Below are 19,006 nucleotides of genomic sequence, written 5' to 3' on the forward strand. Positions count from 1 at the left end.
CCTATTAGAAAGATAGTAACAAAAAATAAGAAAAAATGGCTAAATTGTATGAAGGGATTAAAATTATTAGTGGATACTGTAGTGGGACCTAAGTTGTTAAAGGTATTTGTATATGAGCAGGAAAAAAAAGGGTGAAACAACATCACTTATTGCTGATAATAAACCATTCATGGAATCAAAGGTCAAAGAAGGAACTGCAGAATGACATCATGGTGCTGAGTCATTGGGTTAAAGAAAAGTAAAATAAAATTCAGTGTTATTTCCGCTTTAATAAGAGTAGCATGGAAAAAGATTTTTACTGCCCCAACCTATTTAAAAAAAAAAGAAAAAGGTTTAAAACAAAAAGCTTTTTTCATTCAAAGCCTGATTCAACTGCTAAGCTGGTTGAACACAACTATGATATCATGACACTGTGAACTTCCCTCATGTATTTTGCGCAAGTGAGGTTTTGGGAATGAGTTGAGTAGATACTGATTTTGGGACCTATCTAATACCTGGATTAAAGCCTGGAGACTCATGCTGTGAAGCAATTGTGCTTCTCAAAGGGCTTAGAGAGTACAGAAAATAGTTTTTGAACAATACAAAATAAAGCTAGATGTGAACCAAAATTAATTCACTTCATTTGACAGACAAGTGAGGATTCCATTTTTCATAAGGAATGAAAAGATGAAATGAAAAATATTCTGACAAAACAATATCTGAAGCTATCCAAATCAACTCTAAGTCAACAACTCTTTATTAGATAACTGAATTCTTATTTTTAAAGTATTTGCTATCTCTGATTAGCAATTCAGTGTTATCAAACTTAGCTTCTCTATCTCAATGGCTATGGCTTTTATTACAGTTGACACAGAAGACAATTAGCTAAAATCTTTGAGTACTCAGTAACAAGGCAAAACAATAATGCTTGGAACGAAATCACAGTAACTACTCAGGGAGGCCATCCATGGCTTAGTGGATTATGCCATAGGCCCAAGTCTACTAAAAGCAATCCTAAACACCACTCAGACATACAATAGGATTCTTTACATGGGCAAATATCAAGTAGTGTTTAGCAGGAAGCACTTAATTCACCTGGTCAATCAGTCATTACAGAAAGCACAACAAAATCCATTTAACACTGAATGCTACAATACAAGAAAACACTGGTGCATACACAGCTACATTAGCTGGTGTTACAGGAAAACAGCAAAGCTTGTGCCTACTGATAGGCATTCTCCAAGGTGTGATATTAATGGAAATACTTAGGTCTACCTTACACTCCTTTATTCCCCCCCCTCCCCCCCCTTAACCCACATGCACGTTGTACTGTAAGTCCACAGGATTCTATTGATTTCTTTTCTGGTACACTTATTTAATCTCAACTCCAATATTTCATTTGGACAGTTCAAAGCAAGCAGTATTATCCCACAGAAAATCCATTGGCTTTATAAGGACATGAATAGCTCTAGTAAGCTATGTGAATTAAAGGAAAGAGTACATTTCAGCAACCAAAAATTTTAGTCCTTCTTCTATCCAGTAGAAGCATATTCTAGCTGTGGAACAAACATATTTTTAGACCCCAGCATCTACAGCATACAGATGAAATCTCTTAAAGGGTTTAGACGTGTACAACAAAACCTCATGTCACTTCAAACTGCTCACTGTTTCTTGATAGGTATAAAACCACTTCTTTTACTACAGATGTGCATTTGATGATACATTGATGCTGACCTTCAATTTTTCATCAAAAAGCACGAATTTGAAACACTACTCACATACAATAGGTTCATGGCACGCTTAAACCATCCTGTCAGAAAACTGCAAATCCCACAAACATTACATCCTCTCACTGTTTCAGACTCTACAGTATCCTGCTCTGAACTAATAAATGTCAGGGTTCAAAATACTAATGCTCTTTAAATTGATGAAAATGCTTGCATTTGACAAAACATTTGTACAAAAAGCACATATTTGTTGTAGAATGAAGGGAGGAACAATATTAGAGATATCTTTAATAAAGATGCACATATCTAACCCTTACATGTTTTAAAACTCAGAACTGGAAGAAGAATATAGCGGTGACCAAGCCTTCAATTTTATTAGGTTGCTGCACTATAAAATATGTGAGAAATTTTAAGAACAAAGTCTGAAGGTGTGTATACTTTTACACATAGCCTGATCCAAAATTCTGCAATGATAGTCAATGCTCCTGTACATTAAACTACTGAAATTTTCCTAATTCAGTAGGAATAGAATAAAATCTCAGCTTTCTCTTCAATACAGAGCAAGTGTGTTAATATATAAGGACAGGAAGTACAAAGCAAATAGATGTCAGCAGGACTTCTCCTACGCTCTTTCCAACTGAGCCACGAGTAGCACAGTCAACAAGTGGAGAGGAAGTTAATGAAATTGTATGTCATTGTGCTTATCTGTACTGACAACAGAAGTTCTCGGCAATGATGAACATTTTGTTAATGCTCAAAGCATGAGAAAATAACTACCACAGTCTCCTTTAGACAGGCTGGGGGAACAGTTTTGACCTGAAGTATGAAGAAACACAGAGCAAGAAACCTTCGCACAGTACAGGATCTAGTTTACCACAACTTGGATTTACATGGCACTAGACTCGGCCTTGGTTTGTACAAGGGTAACAAGAAAACATGTTCTCAGGTGCCATTAGAGTCTAAAAGAGATTAAAGCATCACAGAAGATCACCTGGTTTGTTCAGCCCAGAGCAGAGCAGGCCGAGGGGAGGCCTCATGGCGGCCTGCAGCTCCCTCACGAGGGGAGCGGAGGGGCAGGCGCTGAGCTCTGCTCTCTGGGGACAGCGACAGGACCCGAGGGAACGGCATGGAGCTGGGACAGGGGAGGGTCAGGCTAGGGGTTAGGAAAAGGTTCTGCACCCATAGGTGGTCGGGCACTGGGACAGGGTCTCCGGGGAGGTGGTGAAGGCACTGAGACTGCCAGAGTTGAAGAAGTGTTTGGACAACGCTCTCAGACATAGGGTTTGTTTTTCATGCGTAGACCCAGGGGTTGGACTGGATGATTGTTCTGGGTCCCTTCCAACTCAGGACAGTCTACACTAAGAACGATTATGTGCTGAAGGAAAACGGCCAACTGCTCTGTTCATTTGCCCCATATCAGTGTATCATAGTAGTTTGTTAGTTTGTTTTGAAAGAGTGCAGTTATAAGAAAAACAATTGATCTCCCACATTTCTGTGAGGAAGCTTCCATACCTGTTGTTTTGTCTTTCAGACTCTGCAACTCCTTACGAGTCACACCTGATTAACCCACATGTTTATGGAAAGAGACAGAAAGGGAGCAAGTATAGCCCAGCATTCCGATGACTATCTCGCCTGCCATTTATGTAGAAAATTCTTAAGAACTGAAAACACAATAGCTGTAAATTCAATACAACAGAGTAGGAAAAAAAATGTTAATGGTGAGGAATATTTTGAATTCCGTGTAATGTTGCTGTCCACAAGCATCTAAGAAGGGAAGAGAACAATAGAGCCCACGCTGCACATACTGTAACCTCCAAAGGCAAATCTGGGAGCTATCAAACACGTGCAGGCTGACCACCCACTTGAGATGATGTACTGCAGGATTTCCTCCAGAGATTACGGATGTTGAGAAGAAAAGGGGAGGAGAAGAATACCTTTGTGTACAGAGAAGCTTAATAAGCCGTTACCTGCATTATCATTTTACTTAATGATCACAGTAGAAAGTCGTTTCAGTTCAATAAAAGGGTAGAGGAGGAAGACAAAATGAAAGACAGAAACAATCTTTATAAACTTCAGGATAGACTTCAAAATCTGTCAATGCTGACATCTGCCACAAAATGAGAAACTGGTGATTTAAGGAGAACAAGCTATATACAGCTCTGGCAGCAGTAAGTCATTCCAGCTGGTAACAAAAAGCATTTTATTTCTGCACCCCACCCCTATTCCAGCCACACGCTCCTGCTCTGGCATCCATCAGGCCCCTTGCTGGGCTGCTGCAGTTAGTTAACATCAGCCAAAAGAAAAGGCTTGTCTGCAGGGTTTGCAAGTTGAATCAGCTCAGCAAAGAGCTCAATGCACGTAGGAGCTGGTGCATATTGCAGCTGACAGGGAGCACAAGGAACAGGAGGGAGACGAATGCGAGGATGCCGCTCTGCTGCCACAGGGTATTGCTCGCTTCCATGATGCCCACCAGCATCACAAGTCCTACAGACATGCCATCTTATAACACTGACATCATTCTAAAATCCACATTCCATTTGGATTAAATCAGAAAACACAAATACACCACGCGATGCTAGAAAAAGATTGTAAGCACATTTGCAAAAGCGAAATTATTTGGTACTTAAATGGAAGTGGCTTTCTAGGTCTTTCAGATGCAGTTTAGCTTTTGCTGATGTGCTCCAAATAATGTCAAGGACTCTCCTATCATTTTAATAGTAAATCTAAACATAATCCAACACAGGGAATTCTGCCATACCCCTTCAATTGGGCTGGCATATACTTACACAGAAGGGTAAACTTTCACAAGTTATAAGCTCAGCACCAGTTCTACTGCTGTAATTAAAGAAAATAAGAGTATAATAACAATAACCTTTTTTCTTGATAGCCCTATCATTTCTGTTGTTTTGGACCTTTAGTTCCATGCTGCTGGCACTTCATTAAATACCTGTAACTGCAATGACAACGCAGTTATATCATGTTACTTTGATACAGATAACCTGTTTTTGTTATTGTTTCATATATACATATGTATATAAAATTTGCCTCCCTATCTCCCTTTTGTGAATACATTTCTAATTATCAGCAATAGTCGTATGAAATATAAGGTAAGTTCTTTTAACTTAAATAGCAGGAGGCACACAGCAACCTTAGACTGCAAGCATCACAGGATTTTTATGAATGAGTAAATAGAGTTTTAAAGAGCTCAGCTGATTTACTCAAAGCCACCCAAGTAAATCTGTAGAAACGTTGAGAAGAGAATTGCGAAGCCCCGACGCCCTGATCTAATCACTGGACCCCAGTCTTTCCTTTTGTAATGCGCCGTTAAACTTCATCAACACTGCCATAGTTCAGCAAGCTTGTACAACCTTACTTCTTGCATCAATGTTTACCACTTTTCATAAAATAACTCTGTTACCACAAACTAATGCTACATTTGCTTCTGGAAACTCAGCTGTAGCAGAAAAAACATATGAGTTACTGAAACAAGCAAAAGCATTGAGGGGGGAAAAGACCCAACATCTGCTGAAAAATGGACCCATTAATTCCTATTTCAAACCCTCTACCTTCTTTAGTGACTGAAATCAGTGTAATACATAAAACTGATATAGCTAAGCTGATTAGAGAGAAGAAACTAACCTTTGTTTAAACATTACGGCATAACCCCAGGAAAATGCATGGTGCCCCTTTTAAAGTATTGGAGAACTTAATGTAAACTAAAAAGTAGCCCAGGAAAACATGAACATTAATCATGGAAATGGGGCCTGCAGCCATCTCTCATCTTTCCATTTCCATTCAGCTTGCAAACAGCTATGTGCTGGGAACAGTGCTGACCTTCCACGAAAAAGTGAGCCTGTGTTTCACAGCATACCTACATCCATCAAGTGCCAAAAAAGAGTGATTGTGCCAGGAACTGGTCGATAGGGAAAATTAAATATTGCCAGGCAGAGTCTACAACTGAAAGGCGAGCCCTGCAATTGATACGAGAGGCCAAGACAAGTGGAAGAGGTCAGAGGGAATCCCTGAATAGAAACTGTACTACAGTCACCTTGCATCAAATAATTGGAATTGGTTAAGCAAAAAGAACATCAGGTAATCTAAAACAGTAACTTATGGAGACAGATCAGATCATAAATACAACAAGAAATGCAAACTATTATAAGTAAAAAAAGAAAAAACACCAAATGTTGTGGTTTAACGTGGCAGGTAGCTAAGCACCACACAGCTGTTCGCTCACCCTCTTGTCTGGGATACCCCTGTAACTCCAGAAATATAAATGGGTTCTGCCCCTTTATACCTGGATGACATTACAGTACACTGTGCACCAGTGTCTATGAAAGCCTTATACTTCTGTGGGTCTGACGTGCCAGGCCATCAAACCCATACGGTCCAATAAACCTGACTGTCCCTTTCCTCCTGCTGGCTGGAGGCAGGATGCCTCTGTCCTGGTCATAGTACTCACTACTGCATCTGGGGGACTGCCCACTAGAAATTGGAGCAGCAATTTTGTCAGACAACCACCCTAAGTTGGTGGACCTCTTGGTAAAGCTTCTCCCAAGCATTCTCTTTGAGTTGGTGCATCTCTTGAGAAAGCTTCTCCTCAGCCAGCCTATTTGCCCTGCTATCCCAGCAGTAGAACAGCCAGGTGACAATATGCTCACCTGGACGAGGACTGAAATCTTTTCACGTATCTTGTAGCTCATGCTGGGATAGGCATCAGGTAGTTATTGATGCTTTTATGGCATCTTCTTCTTTGCCCTCCTGTTGGTCCGACAGCCCAGCCACTTTGGAGTAGCCTGCCTTGTCGTCTTCTTCCTCTGCTGTCTGAGAACAAGTTCCTTTGCTTTCTAAACAACCTGACTTTCTTATCCATTGTTTCACCCTGCATCCAGGGACAACAGATACTGGCACTGTTTGGTTCCCTGGCCCAGCCTTGGGGTCTGTCACACAGGTTGGAGTGGCTGCAGGGCCTGTCGCAGGCAAGGGTTGGAGTGGCATTGGTTGTGGCTCAGTAAGCATAGGCCAATACCCAGCACATTGCAGCAATTTGTGTCACTTTGTAGCTGTCACCTTTTTTAAGCATTCTGCCAGTATTTATTTTTTTTTTTTTTTTAGGGATTATGCACTTGTTCAGGAGTGAAGTTCCAAAGCATTGGAGGTGACCACTGTTCTAGGTGCCTGCCCATATCCTCCCACACTCCCTGCCACTCATAACTATCCTGCCTCAGGACAGATCTCTGGATGGCATTCTAACAATAAGAACATGCTGGTTTGAACATCCCAAGGATATTCAGAGTTTTGGAGAGCTATCCTAACTAGCCTGAGGAAGGGGGAGGTGAAGGAGAGAGGGAGACTGAACAATACCGTTTAATAGGACAGAAAAAGAAAGAAAAAATAATCATGATGATACTACTACTACTACGTACAAAATATGTATCTTCAATCCAAAACACAGCACCATACCAGCTACTAGGAAGAAAATGAATTCTATCCTAACTGAAACCAGGACACAAAAAAAAAAAACAAACCAAACCAAAAAAAAACCACCAAGGTGAAATGCATTTGAAGTCGGAATAAGCACAAAGGTAAAGACTTTCTACAATATCTGTGTGCATCGAGCGTTCCCAAATTTTTTTGGAGATATTCTTTGACTCAAACAATGTTTTTCCAGTATCTTCACTTAAGCAACTGAAATGTAACAGCATCACAGTTTGACTCAGGAATCTAAAAAGTCCCAAAGGACAAGACACTGCAAAGCATTAAATGAGGTTACAAGATAGGGAAATATAATTGAGTTACATATATTATTCTAGTGATGCTATTTTAAAGCGATAAAAATAAATCCAAATCCTTCATGCTGGAAAATCAGGCCCAGAATGTTTAACAAGATACAGCGCAATTGTTCTTCTATATAAAAACATTGGCATCTTGCCAGACGGATGAATACCGAGCTTTCATTAGTTTTTCATTTTTGTTAACACGGCTGTTATTAAACCTGAATGAATTAAGTGATCAAAAAAGTAGAGTTGTCCTTATCATTATCTTATTGTGTAATTTCATGCAAACTCCTAGGCTCTGTATTCAGTTATCCATTATTATCCAGGCACAGCATAAGGCTCAATTTGACTAACATTTCTAATATTTTCTACTACACTTCAGGCATTTTATGCTTGAATGAAGAATGCAGAGAGTAACTACTTAGCTGTGGAAATCTTTTCTGTTTTATCAATGTCTTCATTTCAATGCAATTTACTTAAAATGTAATTTTCACATATCACCTAAAGAAACAATAATGATATAAATTTTACCATGCAGAATTTTATAGTGTTTCTACTTCTATTCACTGGAAAAGGTACCTGAAATAGCTGAGTTGCTAAATTATAGAGTAACGTAAAACAGACTGAACTCTATGGTGGCTGGTAACGCGGGGAAAAAAATCTTATTTTATTATTGCTTACAAGATTTCAGACACTGCTTAGATGGTTTTCAAAAAAAAACTATGCAGCTTTCACTTCTAATTGTCACTGACTAGATGAAAGGAATGCTTTGCTGTATTGAAATGCATTTGGAATGGATTTTAGTCTGGATATCTTACATAATACTACTGGTCTTAGTTTTCCTTTGTTTCCCTTATACGGGATTGGAAAGAAATGGAATAGTTCTAGTGACATTATCCTGAGGTCATAATATTCTTAGAGGAAATACCAAGTTTAGTGACTTTGTTCCTTCCAAGAACAATTAAAATCACTAAAGGTTTTTTACAGTGCTATTTGCAATAGCAGTCTTTAAGCTCCCATAAACTTTATTTTGTTTCCAATAAATCTGTTGAATTGCAAATACCAGCAAATTATAATGGGAGGACATATTGTACCATTTTCCCTCCATATCTCTGGATCATCTGAGCTGAAGTTTCAAGCCACTTGACTTTCGATCCAAGATGACAAGAGTTCTCCTAAAAATACTAATAAGGAGATAGCACAGCTGTGTGTAAACTGAGGTCAGAAAGAAGTTGAACATACCAAGAGCTTGGTGTTAAAAAAGAAAAAAAAAAACCTTAAGTGACCCCTTATCTCTGTTCCATAAAGCCAGTTCAGAGGATTGACCACTCAAAATATAAAATTTAAGGCAAATATTACTGCCCAGTCACATTCCACTCATCTTATATGGTACAGTTATAATTTAACATATATTAACCCGAATGCTTCCCAAAACATTTCAAAGAGCACAAATCTCCTCTAGTACTACTGCACACACAATCCAAACACACATCTTTATAGCATGCTATAGTTCAGTTATGAAAAATAATACCATGCAGAATGAATTCTGTACAAAAATTGAGCATAACTATTTTAAAAATTGAATGTAGTCTATGACTGTCACAAAATTATTAACTACGTATTTTGCAAATAGAAAAAAAGTCACACCATTGTTATTGACCTAAAACATTAATCAGCCAACCCCCTATCATTTGAATTCAGTAATACTAGAACAAAATACGTTACACTCCTAATGGTAAATAGGAAATACCAACATTTGCTGAATCACCTTTAAACACTGAAGCTACCTGCATGTGGAACTGTTGGGATATTCTCTAATGGAATACCTTAATGAACAGAAAATGACTATTTGCCCCAATTTAAACATTTTACAGAATGCGCTGGTTTTGATAAGTTTATGGCATGCTATTTCTCAAGATCAGCAGAAAGCTTCTCATGAGAAAAACAGTAGAGTACTCCCCTCAGAACAGCTGACACACAGATTGTCATGAAGATGCTTTGGAAATAATTGAATGGGGAATAGAAGTATCAGTAACTTCATTTTCCCATATTTCAGGTGGGTACTACAGTATCTAGTTGCTACTATGGTTGAGTTTCTGTCTTGCCCTTTTTTATTTTATTTTTTTTAAATTAGCTTTCCAGAAAAGCTAATTCTTCCAGAAAAGTGTTGTTTTTGATCTGCTCTCAATAGAACTGGTTTTTGTTTATTATTATTATTATTATTTTATTTATTTGTTTTTTCTGGAGGAAAAGCTATATTCTACCTAGGCGGACTCTACCAGTGGCTGTGTTAAAATTAAATCCGTGGTATAGAGCCATGAAGACTAATATTTTCCCTCCAAATTGTAATTGACCACATAACTATCTGTAAGCAGATAGCTGTGCATGCATAAGCTAACAAATGTATATGAACACCTACACAGAATTAACATTCCTATCAAATGATGCAAACTGTGAAGTTCAAAATAAATGCAAAAATAGACCTCAAACGTTTTATTGCCTATGTCGTTTTAATTACTGCATTTTGCGTACAATAGGTTTTCCTAAGAAACCTGCTACTGTCAGCTTGAGACTCCTAGACAGACCCAGTACAACAGCATGTTCAGAATACTTTGGTGCTCTGGAAGATCTGTTTTCACAATAGTTAGGGTATGTAAAAGGAAATAACTGGCGTTCTTAAAAACATTTCGCTGACACACATTACAGGAATATATATATATATATATTTTCCCATTCCATATACTTTTTCTTTTGTAAATGTATAATTAAAAGATCTAGTTTGGCCTGTATCACACATTTTACCTCTCCTAGATAGTTCTTCATTGGAAAAAAGGCAATGACAGCATAAATTGCCTGTATTTTCAAAGCATGTAGTGTGGTGAAATGTTTAGAAGTTATTTGCTACTGAGGTTGCTGCTTGGCATTTTTCAAGGACATGTACTACAAATTTGTGTTGGTCACGTTAGCTGTTTCACACCACACTTCTGTACTATAATGAGTATTTTAAGTGTGATGTGAGTAGTAACAAACCCATTCAATTTATTAAGTAATTATGACTTTAGCAATTGTCTTCCTGTTATTCTGTATTTGAAATTCCTCTGTATGCATGGGTCTTTTGCTCATAAACACTGAGACAAGGCTAAGCACAAAGCAGCAATCAAACCTCATAAAATTGGGGTTTGGAAATACATTTTCTATCTAATTCAGAGAGATCCTTCCACTTATTTTATTTCTCTGAATAATTAGTAAAGTCATAATAATGACTTTCCCAAGCAAAAACAAAGAAACAAACAAACAAAAACCAAACCAAAACCCCAACACCCTGCAACCTGGCCTATAAGACTCCATCTCTTATCCTTCAGTTGCTCAACTCTATAAACAGTTATGCTTACATTAGCCAGAGAGATTCGAGGTTTTATTTTAAAATCCGGATGGTGCTTGCTGGAAGTGTAGTAATATAAAGTGAAGTTCATGTAATCTCATCTGGAAAATCATGCTAAGAAGTGCTACTTAAACATTTGCAAGAGTGAACTATCTGTTGAAGCTGTAATTGTTGATAGATAATAACTACAGGTTACTTATAAGTAAAGCCTTCTTGGTTTGTCTCTGCACATAGATCTTGGTCAGATCACTCTTACACCTTTCCTCCCAAATGTAATCACATCTTTTAACAGTATTTACAATATTTACACCTACTCTCAAAGGCAACACACACAGGATTCTGCAGGACATTATGCCAGCAAGCCATCTACAACACCAGATGGCAGGGGATTTCTTTAATGTTTTCCATCCCATCATCAGTCATCTCTGGCTGCTTTATATATGTGCGTTGGGCCCGATCCAAAGTTCATTGAAGTGTTTTAATTCACTTGGGCATGGTTTGTAGCAGACAGTATTTCCATCTCAAATCTTCCCAATGCTGTCACAAGCATCCAGGGATGCTCCAGCACAGCAGAGGACTGTCCCCGGGACAGCCAGAGCACCGAACGGTGCAGGGACAACAGCTGGGAGAAGCAGTAGGGGCCCTGCATTCTTGCAGCCACAGAAGAGCCCAGTTTGGTGAGCTAATGCTTCAAGTGTGTGGGTAAAGTACAGTTCCCTTCAGAAAATTCTCTGTGTTCTGTATACTGTGAAGGAAAGCAGATAATTTTATTGAGAAATTTTCTAAACTGTTTAAAGTCTGCAAATCTTTGGTTTAAAAGGTTAACATGTGGTTTACATAATGCATAAACTGTTAATTGTATTCAATTCTTCTCTTCAAGAACTAAACACAGCAGAGTTTCTGTTTATTTTAAAGGCAGAGATGGCATTTTATCAACCGCTGACAGTGTTGGGCTTTTGAAATATGACATCTATCAAGCCAAGTTCAGTTACACCCTTGCAAGGAGACCTTGGTTATTTCGTTCTGGCATCTAAGTCAGGAAGAACTTCTGAAGGACTGAGTTCCACTATTTGTTCCTTTGTGCTACCCTCACATTGATTCCAGAGACCTGAAAATAGCCAAAGGCCAGTGATCTCTGGTCAAGGTCTCTCCTGGGGTAAGAACTAAGGGCAGGGGCAGCAGGAAAATATTAGGTCAACCCTGCAGTGGCTGAGGTGACATCTAGGCAGCCTGGTAAACCTTGTCTGTCCTTCCTCAAGTCACTTTTATGTTTCTAAGGTAACACAAATAGCAAAAGCCATGAAAACAGTCTCAAGGTGGTCAATAGCCATAACAATTTTCCCCCTTAAATCCCTTAGTCTTCAACACCTCTTTATGAAAGAGGACACTATTATACAAAAACTAGAGATAAATCCTGACAAATGGTTCTATGCACAGAAAAACAAACAAACAGAAGTTAAAAACATAGGTTGAAAAGAATCCTCTAATCACCTTGTGCCTCACAGGAATAAAAACAAACTTAAGTTTGTGCTATTAAAAAATAGTGAAGACAGCTTTTCTGACACCCAATGTGTTTACAAAGAAAGTTGAGCTTTCCATCAAGAAAATCAGTCCTGCACAGCACAAGAAGTTTTCAAATACCTTTTAACATTTTGAAAATTACCTTTTTATTACTTTGTGAAAACAACCGGTATTGAGTATAACTTATTTGCCAGGAAGTTCATAACATCAGTTTTGAAATCCCTTTTGCAAAGGAAATTGGCTACCACAGAAATAATTAATGAATATACTTCCTTATAGTAGATGAAATATTATATTGCAGAACAGTAGACTGTAGAATAATCATATGAAAAAGCTTTAAAAACATGACAAAGGCCAGTTTTTAAATTTGAAACCTGTTGTGAACTATAAAACTGTGAGGCTTCTTGATGCATAGATATCCTAAAATACCATACCTGTCACTAAAATGATATTTGAAAGACAGAAGATAGCATAAATGAGAAAAGATAGCTTTTAAAAATCAGTTTAAATGAACCAGGAAAGCAATTACTGCAACACAGGAATGACATGACAAAGTGCTGTCCTGTCCTTTTTATAAAGGTAATTACCTAATCCCAGACAAACCTGAGCCAAGTTCAGAACTACGGATGAGATTTCAATCTTCTGCAAAAGCACCACGTGCTAATCAACACCATTTTGGTTTATTGCTAGCTAAATTACTGTTTAGTCAAAGACTAGAACTGAAGCTAACAGACAAAGGTAGGCTACACTGAAGAAACCAAATCACTTTAAAAAAAAAACACAGTGAGCAAGTCTAGAACTGGATAATTATTTTTTTCTGCCATTAAAAAAAAAAAGTTTCCTTATTGTGAAGAAAGATCCATTTAGATTAGACTTAAACATATACATTTTTACCTTCTCCAAAAAAGTCTTACTGGAAAACAAAAAGGAACATATTCATAAATAGGATGACATGTTCTTTCATAAACCACAATCACTCTACTATTCTGTTTCACCTTCAAAACAAAGGATGACAAAAAAATGTCAGCTGAAAAAACTTTTTTCCTGTTCTTCAAAAAAAAGGGCCTGCACATTGTTTTTTTTTTTCCAACTTGCCCTAGGAAAAATATTTAAGTTTTCAAAACTAGTATGAGTATCATCACAAAATGATAAACTGCTCCACTCTTCCTCATTTATGCATACCAAAATGTTGGAAACCACAACTTTGCACTATTTGCAACAAACACTTGAAGGCTTGAATAAAACCAAGCTTTCATCAATACCCAACATCTAATACTATAAAGTGATTAACACAATAGTCAGATTTGATGTGGGTCCTGTATTGCTAAGTATTACTCCAGTATCAATAGGGAGCCAAAAAAATTTACTCTGATATAGACAGCAACGAGACTTACAGAACCACAGGCCAAACTGAAGTTAAGGAAAGTTTACAGTAAGAAAAAGAATAAATATATTCAGTTTTGAACCTGCACTTCTCGGACCAGTGTCCATCCAGCATCTTCATTCCTGGCATCATTTTATTTGTGGTTGCCAGTTATGTTTTTATGGGTGACCATAAGGGACTCCAAGGACCAACGGTTAAGAACAGTGAGCTTGACAAAACACGTAAAATCTATTTTCTTAATACAGGGACTGTCGCCAGCCACTCACTGCCTATAATCATATATATTTGGAGGCAACAGCACAGTCAACGACAGACATACATGCTTCAAATAAACATGTTAGCCTGGAAGCAGAAGAATTATTGTATGACAAAAAAAAAGACGAAGTGCTGTCACAAAGGGATTTGCTCATTTTAGTTGGGAATACTGGTATGTAAGAGGGAAGAACTGAGTTCTTGCTATATGAAGTAGCCATACTACATAGATTTAATGAGAGCTTTGTGTTTGTTAACAGGTTTCTCATTTCCTCCTTTTATTACTTAAAAATGTATAGAAAAAAATGCAATTTTGCTTCTTAGACAAAAAGCTCGTTTACATTTTACCTTCATAAGTAATTTGGATTTTTGGAGCAATTTGAAAAAGAGAAAGCAAAGTAAAACGGTCCACTTTTTCTTGCTTTCCTAATATGGGCAGTTTGAAATGCGAGGCTACTCCATTACTTTCCTGCATGTTGCTTAAATTCAACGTAAAGCATGCAATAATGCATAAATACAACTCCATACATCATTTTGGCAACATTTGTTCTTTCAAGACATTCTAAGCATTTACAATTTTTCTACTAAGTGGGATTACCCATCTCATTTAACTACCGATTTCCTGTGTAGGTTCACATGGAATATTTTAAATACAAAAACTTTAACTGGTAGAACCTAAAAGTTCTACCTACTGATATCTACCTTTCTCAAACCATACTTTGCATTTAATTCTTAATTTACCTCTAAAGCCTTCGATTTTGTTTCTGTCAACGCTTACTCCAAAATTTGGTATATTTTTAATCAGACAATTTCTGTTTCACAGTATTTGGAATTTGAAGTCTCCCTGGAAAACGTGTACATATTGATAACTATTCTCAAAATGAAAAATTACTAAAAGAAATTCTTGTTATACCTTCCCGTCTCATCCATCTGTTCCATAATATTACAACTGAAGCTTTTGTAATGTTGCAATAGAAATAATCTGCTATCCCTACAGGTTACTTTTTACTAAACCTTTTTTACTAAACCTTGCTTGCTTTTTACTTGTTTTGTTATTTCAAAGGTGGAAAACTTCTATTTGATGCAATGTCTATAGTTAATCAATCCTTTCGGAATCAGTAGTATTTATTCTCTTTTCTTATCCAAGCAGCAAAAGATTCCTGAAAGGTTCCAAAAAAGTTCCCTCCTGTACCAAATTCTAATAGGATTTCAGGCATTACCTCCTATATCCAAAATGCTAAGAAAATCTTCTTTACAGAATTTACTTGTCTCATTTACCTTGAAAGGCCAGAGTATACTACGTGTTTTGTCAGTATAAATATTTACATCAAGTTGAATACCACTATGAAGTTGTGAAGAAATCTGAGTTTATACATGTAGTCTGTTTGATAAAATAACTGCGTAAATTTTGTCAAAAACTTCCTTGCTGCATGTGATCAAAATAAACCGGCACAAAATAAGATGGCTCAAGATAGAGAGAAGTAATCAAAGAGGAATAAAAAATACCCACAATATAATGATCATGCTAGGTTATAACATAGTTACTTAAATTTATAAATAAATTATGGCCATTAAAGGGTAAAAAGAGCTTTGACAAAGAGTGATTCAGAATGGTTAAGGCTTATAACATGTATTTAGACTTTTTTTTTTTTAGGGGGATCTGAGATTTTCAAACCGGGAGCCCACTTCAGGTGGATATAAGGAAGTTTCATCTCAATTAAAAAAAAATTACCAGAAGAATCAGACTTATGAAAGTAGGGTGCGATCATTGTAAAATTAATGCAAGTGTTGATTTTTCAATAAGGAAATAAGCCGAGATTAAGACAGCTATAGAACTGTAAGTACAGATACCTGAAACTACTTCAGCTAGTATCTATACTATCGATTAATTATACAGTTCCAAAAAACAACAGAAAACTCACACAGAACAGAAACACGACAAATCCTTCTACAGAACAATTATCAAAATAAGTCTCTACGAAAGTCTTCCAGCTTTTGAAGTGAATTGATTCCGGCTGACTGTTCAAATAAAAACAAATAAAATAATAAAAAAATATTTCTTAAGAAACTTTTGTTTTGGAAAATAAATGAACATGAGATACATGGAGAAAATCACATTGTGAAGAGCAATAATAATCACTCAGGTACACGTTTAGATCACAGACAAGATCATCAATTGAATTGTTTCATTTTGGCGCAGCAGGTAGTACAGATAAGCAGCTAACAGAGTAGGTAACACAGCATCTAATTGTCCAGTCCTTGTCCCCCAAACACATAATAGTGCAGCTACGTTTTCAAACACAAGAGCGAGATTAACTGAAGTTATTCGGGTGCCTAAAGATGAGCCCGAGTGGAAGGATCAAAACATCTAAATATCCACAAACATCTAATATTCCTAGGGCATGTAAATGCAAACTAACGCATTTACATTTTTACCCTTCAGGAAATTGTGCTTTCAGGTTAAACAAACTAGTTTTCCAGTTCATGGAGTAGAGAACTAAGATGTCTTTAAACAAAGACTGGGACAGTAGTGAAAAATCAGACCAATCCACTTTAATCTAAAAAGATGTAAAGAATAATAATTTTAATTAAATCCCTCTGGCATCTAACCCATTGTGTAGCAGGAATGTAATAACACAAACATTAGATTTGAAATTCTGGAAACAAGATGGTTAAGCTGTCCCCAAAAATATGGGACCATCCCTAAAGCAAACTTTTGGTACAAGACAGATTATTACCCAATAAGAAGTAGAGTTTAGCAGTCAAACTACTCAGACTGTTTAGGAAGCACTTAGCTTAAAAAGAAGACAGGGAGGAGGAAGGAGTTAATCCCCCAAGAAGAAATCCCATCTGGCAACTTCTGGGAGAACAGATCATTGTGAGATCCATTTCCCCAAGGTCTTGCTGTTTTGTCATAAATGCTGTAAACAATATATATCTTATGAAAATGGGGTTTTGATTAAAAACAAACAAAACAACCAAACAAACCCAAACAACAACAGAAAGAGCACAAACAAAACCCCTCCCCCCTTCCAGACTGCTATGTACTACAAAATAAATGTTTAGCACGTAAAATGAAACATTGCATGTCCTGTGAGCAACCTTTTAGAGGGCAAAACCCAGTTGTTTTAGTTGCTTTCTCTATCCTTTCTAGACTAGGAATTGAACAAGGAAGTAATACTTATCAATATCATTTTGGTTGAATATGCCTGTCTTCTATGTAGCTTCCACATGCCAAAGGTCTGAGGCCATTCCTCTCCAAGCAAATCAGTTGTGGGAACAAGCATGTGATGGTCTTTGCTCTTATACGGTTAGCAATGTGGAACATAATAAATTATTACAATTTCTATTACAACAAACAGTTTCTGGCACACTGAACAGCCAACATGGTGCTCCCAAACAATGCCCTTGCACAATCCAGAAGTTAACATGGTTCAGTGGTTACCAATTATTAATTTCAATGGGACCATGCCACTGGCTTATTCCTGAGTTCGTTCCTCAGCTCTATTCCAGGAGATGTCTTACCCTCCACAAGGACCCCCACATGCTCAAGACAGGACCAGACACAGTCCTGGTATCATCCTCATTATATTCTTGAAAGCTATAGACAAGTCCTCGTTGTTTTCCTCTTGCTCTAGGACAAGAACACTGACTGCCAATAATGAGTGCAGAATGAGGACTTCTGAGAAACGTGGGATAGAGAAGGCACACAGAGAGGGGCGTCTACCTTGTTGCTTATGGCCAGTGAGGCAAATGGCTTTGTGTTGCCAATATGTCCACTTACTGCAAAAATAAATGGATAAACCTTAAAAGATCAAATCAGGTAAAAGCTTTAACTCCAACTCTGTGACCAGGACCTGCCTAGGCTGCTGGCTGGCATACCCTAGGGACAGGGGATGCTGGAGGTGCAGGACTCAGCCTTGCTGGACCCACTCCAATGGCAAAGCTCCCCAGCCTGCTTACAGAGGTAGCACATATGCAGTAGACAGAGATAACGTGCAGACCATTGACTTGTCTATTCAGTGCTTCCTGTGCCTTGAATGACCACCAAAAACAGACTCACTGAGATGTTGCTGTAAGGTTATCATCCTTGTAACCAAACCTCCAAGACTCAGAGTTGAAGCAAGGGCCAGCCACTGCACTAACGGCAGTGCAAGCAAGCTACATCTGCTTCAAGGAAACCTTTTCCTCTCTGCTATTGCTGTGAATACATGGGTTCAGTGTATGTAATCTGACTATAGCAAAATTTCATGTCTAATCTACAAATACAATCAGAGTTGTAAGGGCTACTAGCTGAGGGAACAGTAGTCAATGTAATCAATTTACTTACAGGAGCCTGAAAAAGGAGGCACAAAAGGGGTGCAGATCTCACTAAGATGAGCTCTCTCTTCTACCACTCCATTATGGAGACTGGGCCAGTCCAAGAACCACATGCCCTTACCTGGGTGGCTGGTACAGACCACTTGTAGCTAGGTAATGTGTTTGAGAGCTTTAGCAACCTGTAATACTTGCCATTTTCTGCAGCCCTACTGAGCCCAGGGGACTAATAAAAACTAGGGATATCCGCATTGCAGGGACTGGCTCACCAAAAGCAGTGCTCTGGTTCCAAAAGGCCAGCACTGTCTCTTCACTCAGTGTCTCCACACAAAGATCCTGCTCCCACAGCTGAACACATCACATGCACAGCGCTGCCTGATCTCACTGCTGGGTATTTCTCGGTCAAAGGCAAGAGTAGGATGAGGATTGTTGGCTCTGCCCTGCACAGGCTGATATTTTGAGCTTACAGATGTGGACCTGAACAGTGCTCATGGCCCCTCTTCCCTGTGGAGAAGAAACGGGCCCCTGGTGCTGGCATGGCCCAGGGCTCATCAGGCAAACAAACGGAAAACTGCAACCCTTCCTGTCTTGAAAATGCATAAAGGCGTTCTGACATCAACCCATAGCAGACAGAATGGTATGGCCTTCAGGGACCCCAGGCATCATG

The 19,006-nt window shown here is 38.1% G+C and overlaps 1 protein-coding gene across 15 annotated transcripts in view; it reads right to left on the bottom strand.

Moving 5' to 3' along the window:
• The window catches only part of ANO3 (anoctamin 3), a 262,481-nt gene that overhangs the window by 180,854 nt on the left and 62,621 nt on the right, over positions 1–19,006 (bottom strand). The gene's annotated exons all lie outside the window — the stretch shown is intronic.

The sequence above is a fragment of the Anser anser genome, assembly GCF_964211835.1.
Source record: "Anser anser genome assembly, chromosome: 5".
In the NCBI taxonomy this organism is placed as follows: Eukaryota; Metazoa; Chordata; class Aves; order Anseriformes; family Anatidae; genus Anser; species Anser anser.